At 47.5% G+C, this 13,323-nt stretch overlaps 1 protein-coding gene across 1 annotated transcript in view; it reads left to right on the top strand.

Moving 5' to 3' along the window:
• Window positions 1-13,323, top strand: part of LOC308306745 (cadherin-20-like) — a gene marked incomplete at both ends in the record, with an annotated part of 136,577 nt that overhangs the window by 98,562 nt on the left and 24,692 nt on the right. The gene's annotated exons all lie outside the window — the stretch shown is intronic.

Here is a 13,323-nt window from a genome sequence, read left to right as displayed (position 1 = left end):
GTTATAAGACAGTAGTGCTAATGAGAAGTGCCTGCAGTATAGGGCTTTCAAACCACAAAACGGGGGACTGGTGAATGTGATTGCGTGGTGCCTTTGGGGGGTTTTGGCAGCTACCTGAGTAACTTAGAGCGGAGTGAGACATAAAGTGCCCAGGAGATGAATAAGGCATGAGGTTGGCATACTCTGTCTGATGCCGGGCGCACAAATCAATAGTCCTGCTCCTCTTCTTGCTAATTACGATACCGTGACAAACGTGTCCGTGTAGACAATATGTTCCGTGGACAGGCTGTCAAAAGCACAGGTGTGGCGTTTTAGGTATTTGCTCAGTATAGACAAGGGGGTGCCGGCGGGCGCCTTGGCAAAAAGTTGTTGGGTTTTTTAGTTTTTTTACCCTCTCTTCTCTCTTTTACGCTCAAAGCGTGGCATCAATTCCCAGCACGTCAGTGCTGTCGCTGACTCAAACAAGCCATGCCAAAATGAAGAGTATGTCTTAACATTTTTTTTTTTTTTAAGGGAGTTTGTATTTTGGCATTCAGATCCACATTCCTCAGCCAGACGCCAAGATTCTCATTTCTCAAGAGGAGGCCAAGTTTCATTTTGTTGCTTTGCTTCTTTGCTTGTTTCTTTATTTATTCCAAATCCATTACACATGTCATCGGTCTTGTAAGTTATATGGCCGGTTAAACAACGGAGGGAGGTACGGTATTTGTTTTCAGGCTGTTAGCGGTGTCAGCACGAGGCAGCTGAGGAAATACTGTCTGATTAAGCCATCTCATCATCACAAAGTATTGTACAGTATCTCCTGCTTTATTGGTCGGTGCCGTGAACGATTGGCAAAAGAGTCGCAGAAGCACAGACTAGTCAGAAAGTCAGATCTGATTTCCAACCCTTTGATGTGGTGAGTGTAGGTCTGTGTAATTGTATGTGTGTGGCGTCTGTATCAACTGGCTGAGAATGAGGGGGCATTCCAGCACATACTGGGGACACAAAAGAAAGTGGGGACTGAGGAGAGGAGAGGAGTGGAGAGGAGAGGAGAGGAGAGGAGAGGAGAGGAGAAGTCCAATGCTGTTTCCTCTTTTTTGTCCACACTGGTGGTGCTTAAATTCCATAGAGATTATGGATAAATATTAACATGAATGGAGACCACTGTCCCGGCCTTTCTTTAATTTGCAGGGCTGGTGGTGGTGGTGCTGGGGGGGAGGGGTGTCTTGACACTGATTGCAAACTTTTCCAGATGACGCTTATGCGTGGTGACATCATTTCCATGCGCCACTGGCCCGGGATGAGTGCCAGTTGGCGTGATTTAATTTCTCAATAAATGACAAAGCTGCCTTTTTTATGGCCTCCACCAGGCAGGGAATGAACTGAATGTGTGCAGTGGGGGGGAGAAAGAAGAAAGAAAGAAAGAAAGAAATGGGAGGATGGAGTGAGGAGTGAGGAAAAGAGTGGCGAGGCAGCGGAGAAGAAGGAAAGGGTATCTGTTGGTGTGTGTGTGTGTGTGTGTGTGTGTGTGTGTGTGTGTGTGTGTGTGTGTGTGTGTGTGTGTGTGTGTGTGTGTGTGGTGTGGTGTGTGTGTGTGTGGGGGGGGGGGGGGGGGGGGGGTTAAGAGATAGCACCATGGCATTTAAACCAGGGGTATTCCATGGCGTTCAGACCTTGAAATGATATATATATAATTTTTTGTATATATTTGAAAACTTGTGAAATGGGATTGTGCTTTCTACTGTTGTACTTATGTAAAAAATGTGAGTACTTTTTGTGAGTACTGTTAATACATTTTGTATAATATTTATTTTGCTATACGGCCACTTTAAGTAAAACATTTTAGTACTTTTTCCACCACCACTGCATACTGAGAATGTTGTCCTCATATCCATATCCATACCCCCCCCCCCCCCCCCCCCCCACACACACACACACACACACACACACACACACACACACACACACAGACAAACTCTGTGATCTCAGGAGAGCCGGGGCCAAAATGCAAGGCTCCCCTTGGCCCCAGACTGGCTTTGAAGGCTGCCATCTCTTTCTTTCTGTGTGAACTCTCTGGGAGAACAGGATACTTGCTGCAGGCTGTGTTATACCAGGGTGCAGGAGCCCTTTGCAGTAGAGAAATCACAAGAGCCGGGGTTCTGTCGTCAGGTTTAGAAGCCGTACTGCTGCAACACTGTCTGCTTATCTCTGGGGCTGCAGCAATAAAAGCAAAGGATCAATCGGAAAATTTGAATTTATAACCATTACAGAGGGGGGAAAAAAACGACTATAAAATGTAATAATACTTCTTCAAAGACACAATTTGTGTTGCCAGGCTTGGAAAAGTGCAAGCTAAAAGCAGCGGTTGCACGGATGGGGAAAAAAAAAACCTCATGCAACTCGACTTGCATAGGAAACTTGAGTATCCCCCCCCCCCCCCCACATGATGGTATAATAGCGCTCGCTTTTACTTCTAGGGCTTATTGTAAGCCCGTTTTCTCATGCCACGGTCAGGAGTCATTGGTGAGGGGAGCTATCTATGCCACCCTTTCCTGGGTCCAACATGCAAAGTGCCTTCGTGGTGGCCGTGCACTTTTTTTTAACACCATGCAAAATCAATTGTGGTTAACAAATTGGCCATGACGTTTTTTGCCCTGCCAGAAAGTGGGGGGTGGGGGCATGGGAGAGCAAATCATCCCCATTTTCACGGGGTCCTCCCATTTTCTTGCGGAAGGAGGAGGGGGACTTTTAGGTGGTCCTGGCATGTCCTTTTTAGAGTTAGGTGAATGGAGCATACGGACATGGCTGGTGTGAAATCAGGCCTTAATAACGATCCGCACGGCACTTAGACAACACAGGGCAGGGCTGGACCATGCTAATGCACCACACGCAAAGTCACAACAGCAACACCAGTGAGGGAATCTAATGTGCAACGGTATCAGCTGTACTGCTATTAGAGCCATAGTACTCTACAGTGACCCTTTTTAAAGGGTATTAACCTTTTTTAGAAAGGTTGATGCTATATGAAAAATAATTAGTACATCCTTTAACACTCGGTGTAGCTGCTGTGAGGAAGGTCTGAGCAGCCAGGCAGTCATTAGTGACGAATGAAGCCTGACTGTGTGATGCAGGACCACAATGCAAAATCAAGGTGTCTTGTTTTTTTTTACGATTTGAAAAGAATTCCATTTATTCAGCTGAAGAAACACACTAATACTGATACAGTTGATTGCAATTATAGTCTTTTTATTGATCATGGTACGTGGTCTGCTACTGAGAAATAACAACGAGTTGATTGCAATTGCAGTCTTTGACAGTGGTCTGTTGAGAAAATAACACAACACAGAATGCCGTGATTCAAGTCAGATTCCAAGTCAGAAACAAGCATTCAATCAAGCCATGTTCCCTATTCCGGGCATGATAGACGAAGATTTCACAAAAATAAATAAAAAATACAACGTGTGTACGGTTCAAGTGTTCAACACTTTCCCTATTTTGGACATGTCATAAACAGTATGAACAATAATGTACTCATAATGTATAATAATGTTGCAGTTGAGCAGAAACCTCTTATCTCTCTATATACTTTTTGTGTTGTTTTCGTAAATTAACGCCCTACTTGATTACGTAGCGCAATTCTCAGAAGCAGCAGATATACAAGCTCGAAAGAAAGAAGCTTGTAAGGTCAGCTACTTTTGGTATGTTTTAATTTGAATGCTGAAAATGTACGGCTTTGGACATGTGAGGTTTTCACCCGACAGAGAAGATAAACAAAGAGGTAGTGTAGCAGCAAGCAACAGACGGACACGGGCAGGTATGAATACACTGACTGGCACGACTCGATGCAATGTTTGTGTTTGTTTTCTTTGATAGCCGTCGGGAGGCTAGTGTCAGCAGTTGCTCTTTTCTTTTCTTTTGTTTCCTGTTTGTTTTCCCTCTGGGGGGAACGGCGCTGTTCGCCATTCTCTCCAGCAGTGCAGCGCCAGAGTTATGGTCTGTTCTCCTGAGCTAGTAGCTAATGGAGTGGCAGGTGGACTTGGAATATAAGAAGATGATACGACAATATGTTCCATCATTTTGTCATACCAGCTGCTCTTGTCTGCACTTCGTTGCGCCCCTGCGTTCCCGTTCTGTTGTGCTTGCACTTCTCCGCAAACTTGCTTGTTTTCCCTGTGTTTTCTTTTCCAAGAAACCTCTTGTTGTCACATCATAGGTTTACAGGTGTCTCTTGTAAACAACACAAGTCTCGTTTTCCTCCCCAGACACATCTGTAGAAAACATTATGATTCCCTGTGAATTCCAAAGATAGAGTTGTTGTTGTTTTTGTTTTTTTATTATTAATGATTGCAGGGGAATCAGTGAGGCGGTTGCACCAACTTGGTGGGAAAACATAAGGGCCTACAGTACTCCAGCATCTATATTCTGGGGGGAACATACTGTAGGGCAAAAATAGCAGATCTACAAGCTCATAGTGAGCTCGTAGAGCTTGAACGGTCATAGTACAGAGCCATTTTTGAGAAGAGGTTTAGAGTGGTTAAATCTTTCAAAGCTTTCTTATATCGTCGTTGTCGGGTGGAAACCTTGTATCTCCAAGTTTCAAATGTGTACGTTCTTTCGCAAAGTAAAGCCCTGCTTCATCATACAAGGCAGTAGCACAAAAGTAGTGAAAACAGCAGATCTACAAGCACACAGCGTTGTGTGCTTGTAGATCGGCTGTTTTCACTAGTTTAAATCATTTTTAAAATGATGAATACAAAACGAACGGTTAAGGTTTTCACCCGACAACGACGATATGGCGGCTCCTCCATCCTCCACCTCACTCCTCATCCTGTGCTCATCCCTTCATCCCTACATCCCATCCTCTCTCTCTCTCTCTCTCTCTCTCTCTCTCTCTCTCTCTCTCTCCCCCCCCAGAGAGTAAAGCTGCCTGTGCTGTGGCAAACAGCAGCTGCTCCCCCCCCTTTTGCCCTCTCCTTTAACAATGGGGAAAAGCCACAAGATTAGCCGGAGGAAGATGTGTGGAATGTTTTGCCGGCACAATTATGTAGCCATGTCAGCTCATTAGGCAGTACAAAATGGAGCAAAATGCACGGGTGCAAGCCGTGACCCCAGTGGGGTCTGGGAGCATACAAGGGGGGCCATGGTGAGGGACTGTGGACCAGGAAGAGAGAGCTGGGGGGGGGGGGGGTGTGGGTGGATGAAGGGGACAGGGAGCTAATTTGACTTCATAATGACAACGGGGACCACTTGAATGGGCAGAATAGAGGAGCCCAAAGGGGTCAAGTCTTATACCCACCCATCCCAGCCTGCTGAGCTGGCTCCACGGTCCCGACTCAGCCAGACGGCCCCCCTGCCCGCCCACCGGCCACGCCCAGCACCCTTCTGTGTGCCTCTTCAACAATGATTCACTGAGTTGGGAGATGGAGAGCCGGTCCACGGCAGCACAATGCACTCTCTCTCCCTTACAAAAACAATAATGAAGTCTAACAGTCTCTCTTTCTGCTGCACTCTTTGTGTGTGCTTGTGCGTGTGTGTGTGTGTGTGTGTGTGTGTGTGTGTGTGTGTGTGTGTGCGTGTGGGTTGTGCGTGTGTGTGCACGCCCCCCACCCCCACCTCCCCCCACCTGCCAACTTTCCAACTCCTCCTAACAGCCTTTCTCCCGACTCTCTTTGAATTCTTTTGCCTTTTTACCATAAATCTGGGCCATTTTTATCCGCAGCTTGTTAATGTGAGGGGTAGCTGCATGAAGCAGATGGACCCATCCTCCTCCTGATACATAAAAAAACAAAGTGGAGATAGAGAAAAAGACAGAGAGAGGAAAGCTGTTAGTGTGACCCCAAGAGTTACTCTCGAAGTGTCCTTGAGCAAGACGCTGAACACCTAATTGCTCCCGATGAGCAGGTTGGTGCGTTGTATGGTTTCCTCATGCTATCTGTGTGTGTGTGTGTGTGTGTGTGTGTGTGTGTGTGTGTGTGTGTGTGTGTGTGTGTGTGTGTGTGTGTGTGTGTGTGTGTGTGTGTGTGTGTGTGAAATGTATGAAAATAAGAGATTCGCAACACGTTGCAGTGATGTTAATAGGTTTTTAATGTAATGAGTCCCGGGACCCAAGGAGGGTCTTTCGGATGAGTCCCAGGGATATTTTATGGGTTAGGGTTAGGGCATTTTTGACAAAGTGCAGCATTTAACTTGAATTGGTTATTATATGGTTATTTACATTGTTTATCTTACAAAATACATACAAAAACGAATGAAACAATTAAACTATAATAGTACCTTGAGATGAAGAAGCACTAGGGATGGAGCTCGTTAATTTTTATTGATAATGAGCACCTTATCGATGTTGCTTATCGAGCCGGGCTTTTATCGAGCCCACTATTGAGCTTTTTTTCTGTTATTTTGTGGAAAGACATGATGAGACACTAATATATATATATAATTACAGTACTATTCATGAATTAATAATAATAGCCTACTGTAAAACTATACTATAAACTATAGGCTAACATTTCCATGTCTCTCCTTTTTTTTTTTTTTTTTTTTTTTTACAGTAAATGCATATCTATTTTTTCCATTAAATACATTTGACCAGGGCCTTCAAATACAGTACTTTAACAGACAGAAGGCAAGTCAACCTTTTTATTTTTGGAAAATATTTGAAGAAACTAAATGTGTACCGTCTCTTTAACAGTGAAATGTATAATGCATAGTACGACGGTGTAACGCAACAAAAAAATACCCAATCAACAAGCTCAAACCGTGTCTGCTCGCACCGCGTTGTGATCTTGTACATCTGCTATTTTCGGTAGACTCAGAAGTCGCGCTGGCAACGCTACGGATTCATTCGCACGGAGCGATACATTATAACTCTATGGCAGTGATTTTGAGTGTCCCAAACGGATTATTATCGATGGAATCATTCATATTTCAGGAGACGATCACTTGGGTTAAGATATACTTTATTGACCAGAATTAAGGCAGAAAGCAAGCATCACACAGCATGGCATATTGAGCACCCTACTATAGAGACAGCATAGAATCTAAGCCTATATCTAAGCGCATAGTATTGGCAGCCTACCTTAGCTCTACTATAAGACAGCATAGAATCTATAGCCTAAGTTAGCATGGTTTGGCATGGGGTTCTGCCTCGGGCCATGGCTCGCTGAACCCACGATCCTCATGTTACCATGAGCATCGAGGGCATAATTTAGTTACAGCGAGCCCTGGCCCGATACCCCCCGAGGGGGATCAAAGGCAGAACCTGAAGGTGGCGCTGGGGTGGTGGCGGGGCAGTGCTATGCAACAAGACTGAGTCCCACCATCTGACTTCCCTAAGAACTATGGGTAAGGGGGGGGGCAGGACCTAGTGACCCACCCCCCTCCGCGCGCGCGCTCCCTTGGGACCGCCCCCTGAACTAGCTTTGATCCTTACGAATCGTCGCACTATTTCAGGAGACGATCACTTGGGTTAAGATATACTTTATTGACCAGAATTAAGGCAGAAAGCAAGCATCACACAGCATGGCATATTGAGCACCCTACTATAGAGACAGCATAGAATCTAAGCCTATATCTAAGCGCATAGTATTGGCAGCCTACCTTAGCTCTACTATAAGACAGCATAGAATCTATAGCCTAAGTTAGCATGGTTTGGCATGGGGTTCTGCCTCGGGCCATGGCTCGCTGAACCCACGATCCTCATGTTACCATGAGCATCGAGGGCATAATTTAGTTACAGCGAGCCCTGGCCCGATACCCCCCAAAACTACAAACCCCCAAAGCACGCCAAAATCTCAGAATCCCATGCCAGTGCTAGCCAACTGCGAGGAAGGCAGCTCTGCTGTGACTCTAGCGATTAAGTTATCATTACTGCGGGGCAAACTATGAACTGCCTTTCCTGCTAACGCGAAAATATAATAATTAAGCATATTAGCATCTGGCAGAGCGAATATTACTAAGGCAAAATACTAAGCAATGATATTGGCAGCTTGCCAAAAACGCTATAAGTACTGCTAAAGCAATTTAATAATTAAGAATGTTAGCAGCTGGCAGACCGAACCAACGGTGAGGAAGGTGGTACTGCTGACTATAACGATATACTGCAATCTGACTGAAGCCATACTAAAACACCCTAGAGAAAAGCGGGAGCAGCAACATGGACGTATATATATATAGACAGCAGAACCAGAAGCAGCGATGAAACCTTTAATTCATATAACTACAGCGCCATACAGCTTCACATCCTACCTAACTAACACCCCAGCAACCACCTAGCTTTTGCAAGATTGAAATATTAAAGCGTAATATTTATCGTGGCCCGCAACCTATCAGGGGCGCGTGCCCCGAGTAACGCAACAGAAGCAGCAAATAAAACACGCAACCTGTCAGGGGCGCGTGCCCCGAGTAACGCAGCAGAAGCAGCAAAATGAACCCTATGGAACAACCCTGCTAATAGTGCCTGCAGCACTATTAGCATCAGCAGCAGAAGCGTTAACTGAAACGCGTCCAACTCCAGCTTGGAACCATTACGCTTCGGTCAGTCCTGTGTTGTGTGTGCTTGATAGCTTGGCGTGCAGGATCTTGAGTTAGCTGAGGGCACCAGAAGTGCTGGTGGTGTGGCTGCTCCGATCCGGAGAGAATGCAGAGTGAAGAGGGGCGGGCCGCAAATCTGGCAGCTCTCTCCGGGGGTCGTGAGACGAGGACGTCGGGCAGACAGCCCGGTGTTCAGCATGGACATGAAAGGACAGAAAGGAGAGTTAGTTCTGCGACTGACACTGGTGTACCTTCCCTGCTTAAACTGCGAGCTGCAATCTTCAGAGGCCATGTGCTAGTCGCATCTTAAGCCTGGCCTTGGTGACCGCATGTGCTTGCCGCAGAAATAACCATCTTAGCTTTAGCTGACCATAACAATGAAACCACGCCTAAGGTCGCTGACTTTTAGGATCACAGAGAAGATTTTCGCAGCCCACGGAGCGCTCTGCTGCAGAGTCTGCTGCTGCACATATGAGAATCTCCACGAGATACCCGTCTTGACCTTTAAAGGCAAGCTATGCAAGCCTAGAGAGCGGCTAAAGCCCAACATTCAGTACAAGTAAGTCGCTGCTATCCAACTATGGATGCCTATATTAGCAAGCTTAGAGAGCGGCTGAACGCTCACAGAATCGAACAAGCAAATGTGTTGCTATTTACCTGCTAGAGTGTGGCTCCTCAGGGCATCTGGGAAAGCTGCAGCTGGCGAGAGGAATGGAGTTCCCACCGCTGGTGCTGGAACTGCAGCTTCCCATGTTCCCTTGCGACCTGGCGGTGGCGACGACGGTCGCAGCCTGACAGCGCCTCCGGAAGATGGGCCGGCACCACAGGCTTCCAGCACGACGCAGCGCTGGATCATGCTCATGGTAGCAGCAGTAATAGCATTAACTGATGCTGTAGCGGGCGGGCGGGCAGCCGGACGGGAGGGCCGACAGGCAGGTGGGAAGGCAGGCGGGCGGGAAGGCAGGCGGCGGCGGGCTGGCGGTAGGCCACTTCCGTCTGCTGAATATGGCGCGTGCAGGCGGGCAGCCGGGCAGGCATGCGGGCGGGAGGGCGGGCAGGCGGGCAGGCATGCGGGCGGGCAGGCTGGCAGCTCATGGTAGCGGCAGAAGTAGCGGAAGCTGTAGTAGCAATGCCCTCTCCAGTGCTAACCGACTCCTGACTGGTCTCATGGAATTATGCAGTAGTGGACGAAACTATAAAGATAAACATGTTAGCAGAAAACACTCAGCCGCTGCAGCGCGACGCTGCAATGATGGCATGCTGTAGCAGCCGCTATGCAGCGGCTCCGGCAAGAAGCTGAAAGGACAAACCTGATGTTAGCAGCAACATGTAGCAGCCGTGGCCCGAAGCTATAAAGAAAAACGCGATTTAGTGGAACATGTAGCAGCTTTAGCATAAAGCTGCCATGCTATTCTGATGCCGTGGCGGGGGCATGCCGCAGCTCCGGCCTGGAGCTGTAATGATAAATCTGTTAGCAGAAAACCTCAGCAGCTGCAGCGCCATGCTGCTATGGCGACCTGCTGTAGTAGCAGCTATGCAGCAGCTCCAGCATGAGCTGAAAGGATAGAAATTATGTTAGCATTTAGACATGTAGCAGCCGCAGCAAGAAGCTAAAAAGTAAAACACGATTAGTGGAACATGTAGCCGCTTTAGCATAAAGCTGCCATGATAACCTGATGACGTAGCAGTGGGCCTGCAGCCACTCCGGCTTGGCGCTGAAATAACAAACAGAATGTTAGCAACCAACAAGTATTCGCTTTGGCGTGAGCTGCAGCAACAGACATGTAGCACTTTAGCCTGAGCTGAAAAGAAAGCATGGCGTTAGCAGCCTTTATCCTGGAGCTGCAATGGTGAACATGATGCAACAGTCCTGTGGCCGCTTTAATGTGATTGTAAAGATAAACAACTCGTCATTTTTCACTAGCAGTAGCCTTAGCTGTAATTATTAGCTCGAGTGCCGCAGCTACGGAAACACCGCAAGGACATACAGTGCGATACGCAGAGACCCAGAACTATAACCTTAGATTGAAACAATACGGCAGCTCGATAGAGGATAGTATCCAATGACTTCAACGCTGCCACACTCGACGCCGCCCTGATGCCAACAGACACGCGGCAGTTTCTGGCCCGAGCTGCAAACATAAACAGATGTTAGCGTTTTCACCAGAGTAGCATCGGCAACCATCATCAGCTGCTATGCCAGCAGGCAGCCGCAGCTTGGGCAAAGCTAGCATTAACCGAGACCAGGCAAGATCCTCATGAACAGCAAACGAAGCCTGTATGCTAAGCTTGTACAGTGCGCACAAGCGAAGCATAGACATTGATAATACATGCGCATCCCTGCCCTATGAACTCAACTGCGCGTGCACACAAAATAATATAATAACGAAAAAGAATCGTAACGGACCAGATGACCTGGAGGTTAAATGCTAGAGAGAGACACATTACCCATGTGCTCAGAATGCGCAGACCGTGCGCCACCCTTCGCTTCGTGACGTTACCCTCTGCTAGCCTGTATGCTAGGTAGCTGCTGACCACGGACACACGCAACCCCCATGGAATAGGCAGCTTGAAGAGTCATTACGGAACGTTAGCAAACCTCTTTAGCTACATGAGTTCTGAGTTGCAAGCTAGCCGACCATCAACAGACAGCTCGTGGCTGGAATGAACGATGGCTCCTACCGTAGCAGAAGAGAATATTTAGCTGGAGCTACCGAGCATATAGAGAAGACTACGATTCCCTGCATGCACTAGCGAGTTCAACTGGTGACGTCAGGACAGACAGGCACGACTTGCGTTAGCGGAAGCAAAACATTGTTGCACGTAAACTGTGGCACCTATGAGCTTGCGGGTTTCCTCCTCTCAGGAGCCCACGCAGACAGACATCCTTTATAGGCTTCTCAAAGAGGCGATTACTGTATTTAATAATTCATCCCGCGAGGGCTTCTACGCCACGGTAACTGGCAGCAGCCCTACTGTGGTCCAAGAAGCGACATAACCATTTATTTACCAGCTAACAGCATCCTTACCGAAATAGCCGGCTAGCAATAGCCACCTAGCTCCTAGCTGACTGTACATTAAACCTGTTGTTCCGCGCTAGCTGATACGGCCCGCGCCGTTGCAAAGCACTGACATATCGACAAACCCAACAACTGAGATTACTTTAACTCATGGTAGCCCAGTATAGGCCCACCAGGGCACAAAATAAGTTAGCATTTAGCCCGTAGCCACAGCCAACTTCTATGATACTGAGTTTACCTTTAGCAACTTTAGCAAGCCTGTAGCACCTTTGAAATAGCTTTAGCAACAAACAACTGAAAGTACAGAAATCAGCTAGGCACCAGCAACGATAGCAAGCAATCTGAACCTTGAAACAGCAGTTTAGAATTCAGCGATTACCAGAACAACAATCTCAAACTTCCCATACAACCTGGCCAATAACACAGCTTCTTAGTTTGGCAGCTAAGAATATGAATTGAGCGATAGTAAAATAGCAGAAACAGCCAGAAATACTCAGCCCAGTTAGGCACCCTCTCCAAGCGGTGGGCAACAGCACAGCTACCTGCAAGCAACAAGTGTGGCACTTGTGTGTGTACTGCAGCGTGGTAGCAGCAGCAGTGCTATGCAACAAGACTGAGTCCCACCATCTGACTTCCCTAAGAACTATGGGTAAGGGGGGGGGCAGGACCTAGTGACCCACCCCCCTCCGCGCGCGCGCTCCCTTGGGACCGCCCCCTGAACTAGCTTTGATCCTTACGAATCGTCGCACTATTTTCAAGCACCACATACTGTGGGTGGAAGAGAACGGGTGTCGCGCTGCTTCAACAGCCCGCGTTGGAGTTGTTTCAACTCGTCTCAGACTAGCTCTGGTCCATAGCGTTAGTGGAGGAGAACTCCACTAACGCTATGGACCAGAGCTAGTCGCAGACGTGCAAAGTTATTGATTGCACTTGGGTCTTATGTGATGCATTATGGACAAGTGCCTGGCTCCGTCTGCATTGTCGAAGACAGTGTTCCCTCCCGAGCATGATGTAACAACCGTGCTGCATATAGCCCATTGTATTTAGCTCTCCCCTTCCAAAAGGTAACCAAACTTTTTAGTGTTTCACGCGTTCCACCGTTGTTCCGCGGCACGCATGCACTTCCAAAGCACACAACTATCGATGACACATTGTACCTCCCGGCCCCCGGCCGCTATAGCAGCCCATGACGTGACGCTTACCCGATAACAGGCTCGACAAGCCAAACCCACGTTCGGTGGGGGAACCCTTCTTGGTGTATCACCTAACACGCTGTGCCACTATGGTCAGAGAGCGGCCCGGTGCTACGCTAAAACTAAGGCACCCATTGAATTCTGTGACCATGCATGGAGCACACAATAGCGTCGGTGGATTCCAAACACACACTGTCGTTAGTTCTATCGTCTGTTTTAAGACTTTCTACGCGGATTTCATTTGTGTTAACGTAGGGTACAGTAGCATGCCTTCACCCATGAACAATGGTGGCGTCTGTGGACTTTTTAAAATATATATTTTTTCGCGACGTGGTAAATTATTTTCACGTGGACTCCAATGGAGGCGACGCGTCCGTGGGACCCCAGAACACTGACGTGAATGCGTCTCTAGGCAACGTGAATGCGTCAGAGACGCGGGATGCACACGTAATGACGTCACTGGACGTTGTGAGCTTGTAGTTCGGCTATTTTCAAATAGCTGAGTGTATACCGGTATACTGTAGGGCTGAAGCGGTTAATGTATGTTTTGTTATATTAATCATTATCTAGAAAATAACTGGTATCTTAAGTTTTAAAGT

This window comes from Nannobrachium achirus, assembly GCF_963921795.1.
Source record: "Nannobrachium achirus genome assembly, chromosome: 21".
NCBI classification, from domain to species: Eukaryota; Metazoa; Chordata; class Actinopteri; order Myctophiformes; family Myctophidae; genus Nannobrachium; species Nannobrachium achirus.
This window is presented reverse-complemented; position numbering and strand designations above follow the sequence as displayed.